Source organism: Heloderma suspectum, chromosome 4 (assembly GCF_057233095.1).
Source record: "Heloderma suspectum isolate Gila_16-S chromosome 4, 16-S_ref, whole genome shotgun sequence".
In the NCBI taxonomy this organism is placed as follows: Eukaryota; Metazoa; Chordata; class Lepidosauria; order Squamata; family Helodermatidae; genus Heloderma; species Heloderma suspectum.
In genome coordinates this window covers 190,283,074-190,298,213 of record NC_139461.1, presented here as the reverse complement: position 1 = coordinate 190,298,213, position 15,140 = coordinate 190,283,074, and positions in this window count along the sequence as shown.

Here is a 15,140-nt window from a genome sequence, read left to right as displayed (position 1 = left end):
TCAGCCATCGAGGATTCTGGGTGGGAGGACCGGATCGCCTCCCCCCCTCATCAAGGATTCCGGGGGGAGGGACGGAGCACCTCCCTCCCCAGCGGATGCCCCGACCGGAACAGGTAAGTGATTCGTACATCCCTAGCCACCACCTTTTTGGTTGAAAAATAGAATTAAAATGGAGATCCTTAAAATGGAGCTTAGATCCTAATTACGCTGAAGAAAATAACAAATAAGGAGAGAGGCAAGAAGAGTGGGGAACAGGATGCAATGGAAGGATCTAGGTAGAAAGTTAACCAAAAGGCTTGAAATGGTTGTGCCTGACTGAAGAGGGTTTTTTGCAGCTTCCCAATGTTCCAGATTTCCTCCTTGCCCACCACCATTGGACTCAAAAGGAGCATACATAGAGCACAGCCCTTTGCAAGGCAACCAAAATGGAAATAGGGATTTCACTGGTTATGCCGTGTTAGATAAGGAACCCAATTTTGGACTGAATGGGTGCTTTACCAGGAGGGTAAAGCTTTCTCCCCCTTCAAGGATGTTCACAACGCCTTGTTGTCGCGAAGGGGCTTGTGTAACTCAGTGAAGCCATAAGCTATGCCATTCAGGGCCACCCAAGATGGACAGGTCATGGTGGAGAGTTCTGACAAAATGTGGTCCACTAGAGAAGGAAATGGCAACCCACTCCAGTATTCTTGCCAAGGAAACCCCATGGAACGTATCACAAGGCTAAAAGATATGACACCAGAAGATGAGCCCCTCGGGTTGGAAGGTGTCCAATATACCACTGGGGAAGAGCAGAGGGAATTTCCAAGTAGCGCCAGAAAGAGTGAAGTGGCTGGGCCAAAGCTGAAAGGACACTCAGCTGTGGATGTGTCTGGTGGTGAAAAGAAAGTCCGATGCTGTAAAGAAAAATATTGTTTAGGAACCTGGAATATAAGGTCAATGAATCAAGGTAAGCTGGAGGTGGTCATACATGAGATGGCAAGATTGATCATCGACATCTTGGGAATCACCGAATTAAAATGGACAAGCATGGGCGAATTTAATTCAGGTGACCATTATATCTACTACTGTGGGCTAGGGATGGCGGAGAATTCCACCACGGATTCCACTGAGGACAAATGCACTGGCATTCGCCCCCCCGGAATCTGTGGCGGAAAGGCCTCTTGCCCCCCCGCCCACCCCACGGAACCTGCTGGGACAGCACGTACCGGGGCGGATGCAGCAGATGTGGCAGTGGCTTTGGCAGTGGGTGCAGCAGCGGCAGAAGATGTGGCAGTGGGGGCGGCGGAAGGGGCAGCAGCAGAAGGTGCAACGGTGGCGGCTTGGCGGCAGCGGCGGAAGGTGCGGCGGCGACGGGGGTGGCAGGTGCAGTGGCAGGGGCAGCGGAAGGTGCAGCAGCAGAAGGTGCAACGGTGGCGGCGTGGCGGCAGCGGCGGAAGGTGCGGCGGCGATGGGGGTGGTAGGGAAGGAGGACCAGCCAGCAGCTGCACCGGGTGATCCTGAGCCTGAGCCTGCTTCTGCCCCCGCCCACAGGTACTTAAGGCGGGGCTGCCAGAGGCTGCTCGGGAAGGAGCCTGGGGAAGGAGGACCAGCCAGCAGCTGCACCGGGTGATCCTGAGCCTGAGCCTGCTTCTGCCCCCGCCCACAGGTACTTAAGGCGGGGCTGCCAGAGGCTGCTCGGGAAGGAGCCTGGGGAAGGAGGACCAGCCAGCAGTTGCACCGGGTGATCCTGAGCCTGTTTCTGCCCCCGCCCACAGGTACTTAAGGCGGGGCTGCCAGAGGCAGCGCCTCGGCGTCGCGCCAAGTGCGACGCTAAGTGCGCACTTAGCGTCGCACTTGGAGTTGCGTAGGACCTGAGGATCTACCCACCTGCCTCTCCAGAGACACCAGCAGCCACAATACCAGCAGCAAATAGCAGCAGCAGCAGAGGGCAGCACCTTTAAAGACAAGGGGAAGGGGCAAACGTGGACTATCTGCTCCTTCTTAGCTGCTGTTCTCTTGTATCTTTTTTATATTCTTTTAAACTGTTGTGTATTTTATATCCTAATATTTTAATATGTGCCTGGGAGGACTATTGGGCAACTCAGGGGGTGGGGGAGGTGCCACCATAACTGTGGTCACGGGCAGGGGGAGGTATGGTGTTGGGGGATTAACAGGCCAGCTGAGGAGAAGAGGGGCTAGACACCTTACTGCTGTCCCCTCTTCTGGTTCTTCCCCCAACCTGATGGTTCCTGGCAGCCTTATCAGTCTGCCCTCGGGTCTGGTGGTGCTGCTGCTGAATGCCAGGTCGGCCCAAAATAAGACTTCCCTCATCCATGATTTGATTGTGGATGAGGGGGCTGACCTGGCATGTATTACTGAGACCTGGGTGGGGGAACTGGGAGGGGTCACTCTCTCCCAGCTGTGCCCTCCTGGGTACTCGGTGCAGCACCAACACCGACTTGAGGGTCGGGGAGGGGGGGTTGCCGTGGTCTATAGGAATTCAATCTCCCTCTCCAGGCTTCCCGCTCATTCGAGTGCAGATCTTGAGTGTTTGTACCTTGTGTTGGGTACCCGGGACAGATTAGGGATTCTGTTGGTGTACCGCCCACCCCACTGCCCATCAGACTCCCTGCCTGAGCTGACGGAGGTGGTCTCGGACTTGGTGTTGAGGACCCCCAGGATGATGGTCCTGGGGGATCTCAACTTCCATGCCGAGGCCGCTGTATCCGGGGCGGCTCAGGACTTCATGGCCGCCATGACAACCATGGGGCTATCCCAACATGTCATCGGCCCAACGCATATAAAAGGACACACGCTTGATCTGGTTTTGTCGACTGGGCAGGTGGATGGTGATCTGAAAGTGGAGGAATTAACATCTGTCCCTTTGTCATGGTCAGATCACTTCCTGCTGAGGTTTAGACTTCTGGCGGCCTTTCCCCTCTGCAAGGGTGGGAGACCTATTAAAATGGTCCGCCCCCGGAGATTAATGGATTCCGATGGATTCCAGAGGGCTCTGGGGGATTTTCCTGCTGGTATGGCTGGTGCTCCTCTGTGGAATGCAGAGATGACTCGGGCGGTTGACACGATCGCACCCAAGCGCCCTCTCCCTCTGAGCAGAGCCCGGCCAGCTCCTTGGTATACACCTGAGCTGAGGGCAATGAAGCAAGAGGGGAGACGGCTAGAACGCAGGTGGAGGAAAACTTGTGCTGAGTCTGACCGAACACAGGTAAGAGCCCACTATCGAGCCTACTCTGTGGCGGTGAGGGTGGCAAAGAGGCAGTTCTTTTCCACCAGCATTGCATCTTCTCAGTGTCGTCCAGCGGAGCTTTTCCGAGTGGTTCGCAGCCTGTTACATTCTGGGCCAGGGAGAGAGATGGTGGAACCCTCGGTAGCACGCTGTGACAAGTTTGCGCGGCACTTTGAGGATAAAGTCGCTCAGATTCGTCATGAATTGGACACCACCATTAATGCAGTTCCATTGGTAGAGGCGTTCAGAGCACCGTCTGGTCCAGTTTTATTGGATGAGTTTCAGTTACTGAGGCCTGAGGATGCAGACAAGGTGCTTGGCCAAGTCCGATCGACCACTTGTGTGCTTGACCCTTGCCCTTCATGGCTTATTAAATCAAACAAGGAGGGGTTGTCCGGCTGGGTCCAGGAGGTTGTAAATTCCTCCTTGAGAGAGGGAGTGGTGCCTGCCGCTTTAAAAGAGGCGATAATTAGACCACTCCTGAAAAAGCCTAACCTGGACCCAGAGGATGTTAATAATTATAGGCCAGTGGCCAACATCCCCTTCCTGGGCAAGGTGCTTGAGCGGGTGGTTGTAGGACAGCTCCAGGCACTCTTGAATGAAACGGATTATCTAGATCCATTTCAATCGGGCTTCAGGCCTGGTTTTGGAACGGAAACTGCCTTGGTCGCCCTGTGGGATGACCTCTGCCGGGAGAGGGACAGGGGGAGTGCGACCCTGTTGATTCTCCTGGACCTCTCAGCGGCTTTCGATACCATCGACCATGGTATCCTTCTGGATAGGTTGTCTGCATTGGGAGTTGGAGGCACTGCACTACAGTGGTTCTGCTCCTACTTGGATGGCTGATTCCAGAAGATGGTGCTGGGGGATTATTGCTGCGTGCCATGGCAATTGTGCCATGGGGTTCCACAGGGCTCTATTTTATCCCCTATGCTGTTTAACATCTACATGAAACCGCTGGGGGAGGTTATCCGGAGGTGTGGGCTGAGGTGCCATCAATATGCGGATGACACCCAGCTCTACCTCTCTTTCTCATCAAACCCAGGTGAGGCAGTGGATGTTCTGAACCAGTGCCTGGGCACGGTAATGGACTGGATGAGGGCTAATAAACTGAAACTCAATCCAGACAAGATGGAGGTACTGTTAGTGGGTGGTTCGTCTGCCCGGCTAGGTGATATTCAACCTGTTCTGGAGGGGGTTGCACTCCACCTAAAGGATCAGGTTCGTAGTTTGGGGGTGCTCTTGGATCCAGAACTGTCACTTGAGGCACAGGTGAACTCAGTGGCACGGAGCACTTTTTATCAGCTTAGGCTGGTATACCAACTACGCCCTTATCTGGACAGAGATAGCCTAGCTACAGTTATCCATGCTCTGATAACTTCTCGTCTGGATTACTGCAATGCATTATACGTGGGGCTGCCTTTGAAAACGGTCCGGAAACTTCAGCTGGTCCAAAATAGGGCAGCAAGATTGTTAACAGGGACTGGCCTGCGAGCTCATATTACGCCAGTACTTTTCCAGCTGCACTGGCTGCCAGTCCATTTCCGGGCCCGATTCAAAGTGCTGGTGTTAACATTCAAAGCCCTTAACGGCTTGGGGCCAGGTTACCTGAAGGATCGCCTCCTCCCATATGTGCCTGCCTGGACCTTAAGATCATCATCAGCGGCCCTTCTCCGTGAGCCCCTGCCAAAGGAAGTGAGGCGGGTGGCTACTAGGAGGAGGGCTTTTTCTGTTGTGGCACCCCGGATCTGGAATGAGCTCCCTAGTGAGGTTCGCCTGGTGCCTACATTGTACTCCTTTTGGCGCCAGGTGAAGACCTTTTTATTTTCCCAGGCATTTTAGCTTTCTAAATTTTTATCTTTGCTGTTTTAAATCTGTATTTTAAATTCCTGTACTGCTGCTAGGTTTTATTGTGGTTGTATTGTTATATTGTGGTTTTAATGTTCTATATATTTTAAATTGTTTTATTGTGTGTTGTTTGGTTTTAATTTTTGTGAACCGCCCAGAGAGCTTTGGCTATTGGGCGGTATGGAAATGAAATAAATAAATAAATAAAGGTGTGGCGGCGGGGGCGGAAGGTGCGGCGGCTGGGGTGGATGGTGCAGTGGCGGCAGGTGCGGCGGCAGGGGCAGGAGTGGTGGGGGCGGCAGCGGGAGTGGTGGCAGCTGGTCTCCTGGCTGGGCGCAGCATAGGCAAATGGCAGCTATGGCAGCCGCCATTTGCATTCGGTATTTTTAGCAATTCTAGCCTACGTAAATATTTATGTAGGCTAGAACAGCAAAAAATAGCAAATGCAAATGGCGGCCGCTGTGGCTGCCGCCATTTGCGTACGCATTTTTTTTTACTTTGCTGTGATAGGCTACATAAATACTTACGTAGCCTATCAGGGTTAAGTACAGGGTCACAAATGGCAGCGGCTAAGGCCACCACCATTTGCGTGCCTGCTGCCCAGCGGCCAGATGTCCGGCTGCGGGCAGAGTCGGCTGGCGGCTCCGCAGAATCCCCGCAGAGTGAAGCCAGCTGGGCAGAATTCCAGGGGGAGGGACGGAGTGCCTCCCCACCATCAAGGATTCTGGGGGGAGGGACAGAGCGCCTCCCCCCCACTGCAAAACAGTTCTGCGACATGGTAAGTGACTTTCGTGCATCCCTACTGGGTGCAAGAATCCCTTAGAAGAAATGGAGTAGGACTCATAGTCAACAAAAGGGTGGGAAAAGCAGTACTGGGGTACAATCTCAAAAATGATAGAATGATCTCAGTACAAATCCAAGGCAAACCATTCAACATCACAGTAATTCAAGTCTATGCCCCAACCACTGATGCCAAAGAAGCTGAGGTTGATCGGTTCTGTGAAGACCTACAACACCTTCTAGAACTAACAACAAAAAAAGATGTCCTCTTCATCATAGGGGCTTGGAATGCTAAAGTAGGAAGTCAAGAAATCATGGGATAACAGGCAAGCATGGCCTTGGTGTACAAAATGAAGCAGGACAAAGGCTAATCGAGTTTTGCCAAGAGAACATGCTGATCATAGCAAACACTCTTTTCCAACAGCACAAGAGGTGACTCTACACATGGACATCACCAGATGGTGAATATCAAAATCAGATTGATTATGTCCTTTGCAGCCAAAGATGGAGAAGCTCTAATCAGTCAGTAAAAACAAGACCTGAAGCTGACTGTGGCTCAGATCATGAGCTTCTTATTGCAAAATTTCAGCTTAAATTGAAGAACGTAGGGAAAACCACTAAACCATTCAGGTATGACCTCAATCATATCCCTTATGAATATACAGTGGAGGTGAGGAATAGATTTAAGGGATTACACCTGATAGACAGAGTGCCTGAGGAACTATGGACGGAGGTCCGTAACATTGTTCAGGAGGTAGCAACGAAATCCATCCTAAAGAAAAAGAAATGCAAGAAAGCAAAGTGGCTGTCTGATGAGGCTTCACAAGTAGCTGAGGAAAGAAGGGAAGCGAAAAGCAAGGGAGAAAGGGGAAGATATATCCAACTGAATGCAGAGTTCCAGAGAATAGCAAGGAGAGACAAGAAGGCCTTCTTAAATTAACAATGCAAAGAAATCGAAGAAAACTATAGAATGGGAAAGACTAAAGATCTCTTTAAGAAAATCGGAGATCTCAAGGGAACGTTTTGGGCAAAGATGGGCATGATAAAGGACAAAGAAGGCAGGGACCTAACAGAAGCAGATGAGATTAAGAAGAGGTGGCAAGAATACACAGAAGAACTATACAGGAAAGATCTGAATGTCCCTGATAGCCATGATAGTGCAGTCACTGAAGTTGAGCCGGACATCCTCGAGAGTGAAGTCAAGTGGGCCTTAGGAAGCATTACTAACACCAAAGCTAGCAGAGATGACAGTATTCCAGCTGAGCTATTTAAGATCCTAAAAGATTATGCTGTTAAAGTGCTGCACTCAATATGCCAACAAATTTGGAACACTCAACAGTGGCCACAAGACTGGAAAAGGTCAGTTTACATTCCAATTCTAAAGAAGGGCAATGCCAAAGACTGTTCAAACTACCGAACAATTGCACTCATTTAACATGCTAGCAAGGTGATGCTCAAAATCCTACAAGCTAGGCTTCAGCAGTATGTGAACTGAGAACTACCGGAAGTACAAGCTGGGTTTCAAAGAGGCAGAGGAACTAGAGATCAAATCACCAACATTCACTGGATCATGGAGAAAACAAGAGAATTCCAGAAAAACGTCTATTTCTGCTTCATTGACTATGCTAAAGCCTTTGATTGTGTGGATCACAACAAACTGTGGCAAATTCTTAAAGAGATGGGAGTACCAGACCACCTTACCTGTCTCCTGAGAGACCTGTACAAGGGTCAAGAAGCAACGGTAAGAACCAGACATGGAACAACCGATTGGTTCAAAATTGGGAAAGGAGTACGACAAGGCTGTATATTGTCACCCTGCTTATTTAATTTATATGCAGAGTACATCATGAGAAACACCGGGTTGGATGAATCACAGGTCCGAATTAAGAATGCCGGGAGAATTATCAACAACCTCAGATATGCAGATGATACCACCCTAATGGCAGAAAGCGAAGAGGATCTAAAGAGCCTTTTGTTGAGGGTAGGGGTGCACGAAAGTCACTTACCTGGTCTCGCAGCTTGCTTCGCGGTGGAGGGGAGGCACTTCGCTGCTCCCCCCGAAGTTCAGGCCGGGGGGGAGGCTTCCCTTCTCGCCTGGCCGAAATTCAGGCCGGGGAGAAGCGTCCCATCTCCTTGGCCACGAACTTCAAAAGAAAAAACAAAAAAACAAAAAACGCCCCTGTGATAGGCTACGTAATGATTACCGTAGCCTATCACGGCTAGATCTGCAAAGTCAGCCGTGATAGGCTACATTAATCGTCACATAGCCTATCACGGGTGACTTTGAAAAAAAAAGTGCATACGCAAATGGCGGCCCCCACAGGGAGCTGCCATTCACGTTCCTTATTTGGTCCCTGTAGTCTACGTAAAGATTTACATAGACTACGGCGAGAATAAGGACAACGCAAATAGCAATAGAATAAGGACAACGCAAATAGACTACAGGGACCAAATAAGGAACACGAATGGCGGCTCCCTATGGGGGCCGCCATTAGCCGTACGCACTTTTTTTTTTTAAGTCACCCGTGATAGGCTACATGACGATTAACGAAGCCTATTACGGCTGACTTTGCAAATCTAGCCATGATAGGCTACGTTAATCGTTACGTAGCCTATCACAGGGGCGTTTTTTTTTTTTTTACTTTGCTTGTAATGGCGGTGGTGTCAGCCGGTCGAAAGACTGGCTGCCGCCCCCGCCCCTGACGAAGACCTGCCGAACCGCCGCCGGGGCCTGCCACCGGGAGGGACATTTGTGAAAGGTAAGTCCCATCCCGGGGGGGCCGGGGGGCGGGGGGGCGGAGAAGTTCTCCCCGAACAACCTTTGGAAGACCGAATGCATTGGCGCTCGCCCCCCCGAAGTTTCGGGGAGAAATTCTCCTCCATCCCTAGGAAAGTGGAGAGTGCAAAAGCTGGTTTGAAACTCAACATTAAAAAAACTAAGATCATGGCATCTGGCCCCATCACTTCCTGGCATATAGAAGGGGAAGAAATGGAAGCAGTGACAGATTTTATTTTCTTGGGCTTCATGATCACCGCAGATGGTGACTGTAGCCATGAAATTAAAAGATGCTTGCTCCTTGGGAGGAAAGCTATGGCAAACCTAGACAGCATAGTAAGAAGCAGAGACATCACCTTGCTGACAAAGGTCTGTCTAATCAAAGCTATGGTTTTCCCAGTAGCAACGTATGGCTGTGAGAGCTGGACTATGGAAAGCTGAGTACTGAAGAATCGATGCTTTCGAACTGTGGTGCTGGAGAAGACTCTTACGAGTCCCCTGGACTGCAAGGAGGTCAAATCAGTCCATCCTAAAGGAAATCAACCCTGAGTGCTCATTGGAAGGACAGATACTGAAGCTGAAGCTCAAATATTCTGGCCACCTAATGCGAAGAGAAAACTCCCTGGAAAAGACCCTGATGCTGGGAAAGATTGAAGGCAAAAGGAGAAGGGGACGGCAGAGGATGAGATGGCTAGATATCATCACCGATGCAATGAATATGGACTTGAGCACATTCTGGGAGAGAGCGCAGGACAGGAAGGCCTGGTGTGCTATGGTCCATGGGGTCACAAAGAGTCGGACATGACTGAACGACTGAACAACAACAAAAAAGCTTTCTCTCTCACTGTACAAGACTAATGGGCAAATGAAGCAACAAAGTGGTTTAAGACAAGAAATAAGGGCTTCTGGGCCTGGAAACATGAGATAGACACCAGACTAGAGTGGGATATCATTCTAGGAAAGGATCAGGAGGAACAAGCTTGGGAATCAAGTGAATTCTGGGTTAATCTTAGAGTTCTGGAAGCTTCGAGCTGGGCTAGAACCCACAAACATGCTGGTTTTCCAAGCTAAAAGGAAGAAACATTGGTGCTTAAACTCAAGGGCGGTTCTCGACTTCAGAACAAAGAGTACAAAGGACTGTATGGATCTGAGGCTGGACTCAGAATGGGGAAGAAGAAAAAGACCAAATACTTGCATTGTGGGAAATTACAGTGAACCTCAGGGTGGTTCCTTGCTTGCTACTTTATTAAGTCAAGGCTAGCTGGCTGTAAACAGTAGGGATGACACGGGTGCCTGATTCAGTCTGGGAATCTGGTGGACCTGCTCCTGCCTGAACCCCAGACCCCTGCTCGCTGAGCCCCTGCTCGCCCCCTGCCCACACTTGGCAAATGTCCTGCACTCACCTCAGCAGCCTCGTCGAGCTTCTAAATGTCCATTTTTTGAGAATTAAAATGGCAATCGCAAAAATGCGCAAATTTGTGCACACGTGAAAATGCACATTTTTGCACATGCACATATTTGCATATGCACAAATATGTATATTTTATGAAAAATGCACATTTTCATACACACACTAATGTGTGCCTTCGCAAAAATGTGCATTTCTCACATGAGAATATGCACATTCGCAAAAATGTGCATTCCACGCATACAAAAACATGTGCATTTTTGCATCGCCATTTTATTTTTTTTAGAAATGGCGACCGTGGAACTTGTCGAGGCCGCTGGGGTGAGTGCAGGCTGCTCATCAAGTGTGGGAGGAGCTTGAGCACAGTCCAGGGACCAGTGAGCAGGGGCAAGGGCTGGTGGGAGTCTGGAGAACCCAGACGGGGGGGGAGTTCACACATCCCTAGTAAAGAAGCAACAGACTACAGGAGAAGGTAGTTTGCTTCTTATATATATATATATATATATATATATATATATATAAAAGGCATCATGATGGATGATCAGGTTGTATCAGAACCCATTGACCTGTCTAATGGATGGGAATGCTTCAGGACTGGGCCATATTTCCCACCAAGACTCTGCATGTATACAGAAGGTACACTCAGGGGCTGGCTGCTGGGTGGTGACTTGGCAGTTAGGTAGGCCTTTTCTGTAATTCCATGTATGTTTCTGTAATTCCATGGGAGCAATTCCCTTTAATTTAATCAGTGAAGGAAGCATGTACACAATTAATCTTTCTCTTCTGCTGCCATCCAGGCCATTTTGCCAGCCTTTGAGACGTATAGTTCTTCTGCTTCTTCTGGAGCACAACGGATTCTTAAGCCAAGGTGACAGGGTAATGTCAATGAAAATACCAAGCACAACGTCATGTGTACAGAGAGCCTGCCTGTCTGAACTCCTCTGTAACAATTCTTAAGACCTTCCCTTCTGTGCCTAAAGTGGGTTGAAAGATCTAAGCACACACAATCCATGGTAGCTCACTAGAGTAGAACTCGGCTTCATTCTTCCTGATTCATTCTTCCTGATTCAAGTCATGGGCATGCAAGACCAGTCCTTCTTCAGGACAAAAAAAAAAATCATTGTCTCCATTGGAAATCCAGATCATCCCTCTTGTTCCTCCCATCCTCAATACAAATTGCTCTTACAGAAGCTCTTGCTATATCTTTTATCAGCCAGAGGAAACAGGAAGGATGTTGCAAGGTAAGAAAAGCAAGCCTGATTTGTTCACAATGATGGCAGGTCAGCTGTCAATCCCCCCTGCATCCTAGGCAGATAATTAACCTATATCTTTGGAAATTTATCTCCCTCCAGGGAGAAGGCATGGGAGGCATGGTGGCAGCTAGACATTCAGGAGAATCATGTCCACTTAACCTGCCTGGCAGGGCTATTGTGCATATGCACTCCATCACAGTTCTGTGAACAATCCATGCTTTTTAGGTTAAAGAATGCCAGAGCAGCAAGAGCAATGGTTTCAAATTATCTATCAAAATTTAGCAATTCTTATTTAATAATAGGCCTTATTATCAGGAAACATCTTAGGATTTGGGATATTGTCTAGTGTTGTGGTGGGAAAGGTCAGCATTGCTCTCAATGGGACCTGTCCCCTTCCTCCTTTATCATGGCTGGCCCTCAGTGGCATAGACCAGTGCTACACACTATTGTTTTCAATGGAGGACCCATATGTGCTTCCCATATACACATCCAGCTGCTCCTCTTAAAAGACCTCTGATCTGCATGTATTACCTGTGACCCCTGTCCAATGTTATTTAATACTATATTGTCAATGACATCCCAATGCAGTCTCAGATGTGATTATGTCATGAGTGATTGCCTACAGGATCGCATGGGAACTGAAACTATAAAGGGGGAGTTTGTTCAAATGACCCGAGAACAAAGAGAGTGAAGGTAAAGCAGGAGAAATGACAACAGTAAGAAGCGGATGCCAGGTGAACAGAAAAGCACCAAACAGCATTAAACACAAATGCTTGGCAAGATATTTTGCAGTCATTTATTGGGCTGCATCAAATATGCTACATTTGGAAAGGAATATGAAAAATTGGGTTCTCACCTTTTATGTACACAGATGTGTTTATATCTGAGCAAAATTAATACAGTCATTTCACCGCCATTGTATAATTTTAAATTTGCCAGATGTTAAAATACCTATAATAAAAATCAAGAGCAAAACATTTTAGTACTGTTATTTATATATCTATTTGCAGCAATCTATTATTTCACAACATAGCATTGGAAACAAGTCCTTCTGTGGTGTTGTGTGAGCTTGACCATACAAATTAAAGTTTGCACTGAAACTTGCACTTGTCCATATTGCAGACAAAGCTACTTCAGCAATGAAATAATTACAGAAAACAAAGATATTGCCCCCTTGAGCTATCACAGTAATATATAGGTTGGAGCCAGACCAATATATAGCTTGGGACCCAGAGGTAAGTCCCATCTATGAGACTTACTTCCCAGTAGATGTGCATAGGGTTGCACTTTTAGGGATGCTTAGAGTAGACCCTTTGAAATCAATGGGACAAGTTAGTCATGACTAACATGCCCCATTTGTTTTAGTGAGTATATTCTAAGCATGGCTACATCTGGATCCACACATACATACGCAAACACACACACACACACACCTACAACAAAATGTTGGAGTGCGGACTGTTCCTACTGAAATGTTCACCCACTCCTGAAAGGAGCGCCCTTGCTGCCTTCTGAAAACCTCAGGTAGCCAGAATCAACACGCAGATGATAGGGCTCTTTTCCAAGGCTTTATTTCCATTCAACCTAATGACGCTTACAGATGCTAATTGCAGGAACTTAATGGGGGAAACTTAAGAGAGCTGCCTACCCGGGGTTTCTAGCCTTAGGGAATCAGTTGGTCTCTGTTTGGAGGGAAAGGGTGGGAAGCCTCTGAACTTAAGGGCTAGGAGGAGAGAGTCCACCCCTTTCCCATGGGGCATCAGGGCGCAGCTGTTGTCATAGTGCCAAGCGGGCTGAGTGCCTCCTCTCAGTGCCTGCCATCTTCCGCTTGTCCTTGTGCCAGGGCCTCATGTCCCTAAGCTCCAGTTGTCCCTCCCTCTCCCTGCCAGGGTCACTGCCACTCTCAGGAATGTGAGCAGGGAGGGGCTCTCCCTCTGGCACCACCTCTGAACAGCATGCGGGTTCCTCTCCCACTGTTTCTATCTCTTCCTCAGAACTGCTTTGGGGCCCCGCCCCTGACGAAGACCTGCCGAACCACCGCCGGGACCCGCCGCCGGGAGCGACATTCATAAAAGGTAAGTCCCATCCCAGGGGGGGTGGCAGGGGGTGGCGGAGGGGGAGAATTTCTCCCCGAACCTTCGGAGGACCGAATGCGTTGGCACTCGGCCCCCCGAAGTTTTGGGGAGAAATTCTCCCCCATCCCTAGGGTATATGATATGGAAAGAATTCTATAGCAAGATTAGGGGTGGACGAAAGTCACTTACCTTTCGTCGAAGCTTGTTCGCGGTGGGGGGGAGGCGCTTCGCTGCTTCCCCCGTGAAGTTCAGGCTGGGGGGGAGGCTTCCCGCCTCGCCCGGCCGAAATTCAGGCCGGGGAGGAGGCTTCCCGCCTCGCCCGGCCGCGAACTCGAAAGTTTTTTTTTAAAAAAAGCGCCCCCGTGATAGGCTACATGACGATTAACGTAGCCTATCATGGCTAGATCTGCAAAGTCAGCCGTGATAGGCTACATAAATCGTCATGTAGCCTATCACGGGTGACTTTAAAAAAAAAAAAAAGCGCGTACGGATAATGGCGGCCCCCATAGGGAGCCACCATTCGCGTTCCTTATTTGGTTGCTGTAGTCTACGTAAATCTTTACGTAGACTACAGCGACCAAATAAGGAACGGGAATGGTGGCTCCCTATGGGGGCCGCCATTATCCGTACACGCTTTTTTTTTTTTTTTAAAGTCACCCGTGATAGGCTACATGACGATTTATGTAGCCTATCACGGCTGACTTTGCAAATCTAGCTGTGATAGGCTACATTAATCATCACATAGCCTATCATGGGGGCATTTTTTTTTCTTTTATTGGAATGGCGGCGGCGGCAGCCGGTCAAAAGACCGGCTGCCACTCCCGCCCCGCACGAACACCCGCCGAACCACCGGCCGGACCCGCCGCCGGGAGGGACATTCGGCGAAGGTAAGTCCCGTCCCGGGGGGAGTACGGGGGCAGGGGGGTGCGGAGGATTTCTCCCCAAAACTTGTTCGGGGGGCCGAACACGTTGACGCTTGGCCCCCCGAAGTTTCGGGGAGAAATTCTCCGCCATCCCTAAGCAAGATAGGAGTCATTGCATTCAAAGAATGTGCTACCATTGTATGAAGACTTTTGCATCTAGTTAAATAAGCTATGGAGAGGTAAATTTATTGACTAGATGTCAAAAATGGAGAAAAATACAAGCATTTTTTGAATGTCAAATGGTCTTTCATTCTTCCACCTTGAGATTCCCATTTCTCTTCTTTCTCTAATATTTTATGTCGACTTGTTCTTTCAACCCCCTTGGAGAGCAGCCAGGCTCTACAGCCTACAGTATGAATATGCCTGCTATATTCTTGTTTGATCTTCTTCCCTTGATGTGTCAGTTTCTTTGTGGCCTGCCTACTTGTCAAACCATTTTTACTCTTCAAAACTTTCTATGAATTTTTAAATAAGCAGTGCAGATCTCGGGACATTTGATGAATTTTTCAAGAGCTAATGATGCTCCAATATCACAAGCACAGCTGTTTATGTGTTTAATGTGCTAAGGACAAACATTTATATACACATTTCTTCACTTATAAACCAGCCCCCCTGTAACAAAAAGACATTTAAAATACATGGAGGTGCAGGTAAGGAGGTGATTGTATGCCTGTCTCCTTTGCATTAATGGGATTAGTCTGATCTTCCTCTCTCCGCAACTCACAGAAAGGAGCAAGGAGCAATTAGAACAGTCAACAGATGCAGTAGATGGCAATAGAATAGCATAACATAGAAACTTTGAAATGTTAAACTTTTTTTTTTTTCAGAAAGAAAATAGATGGCAATGTTCA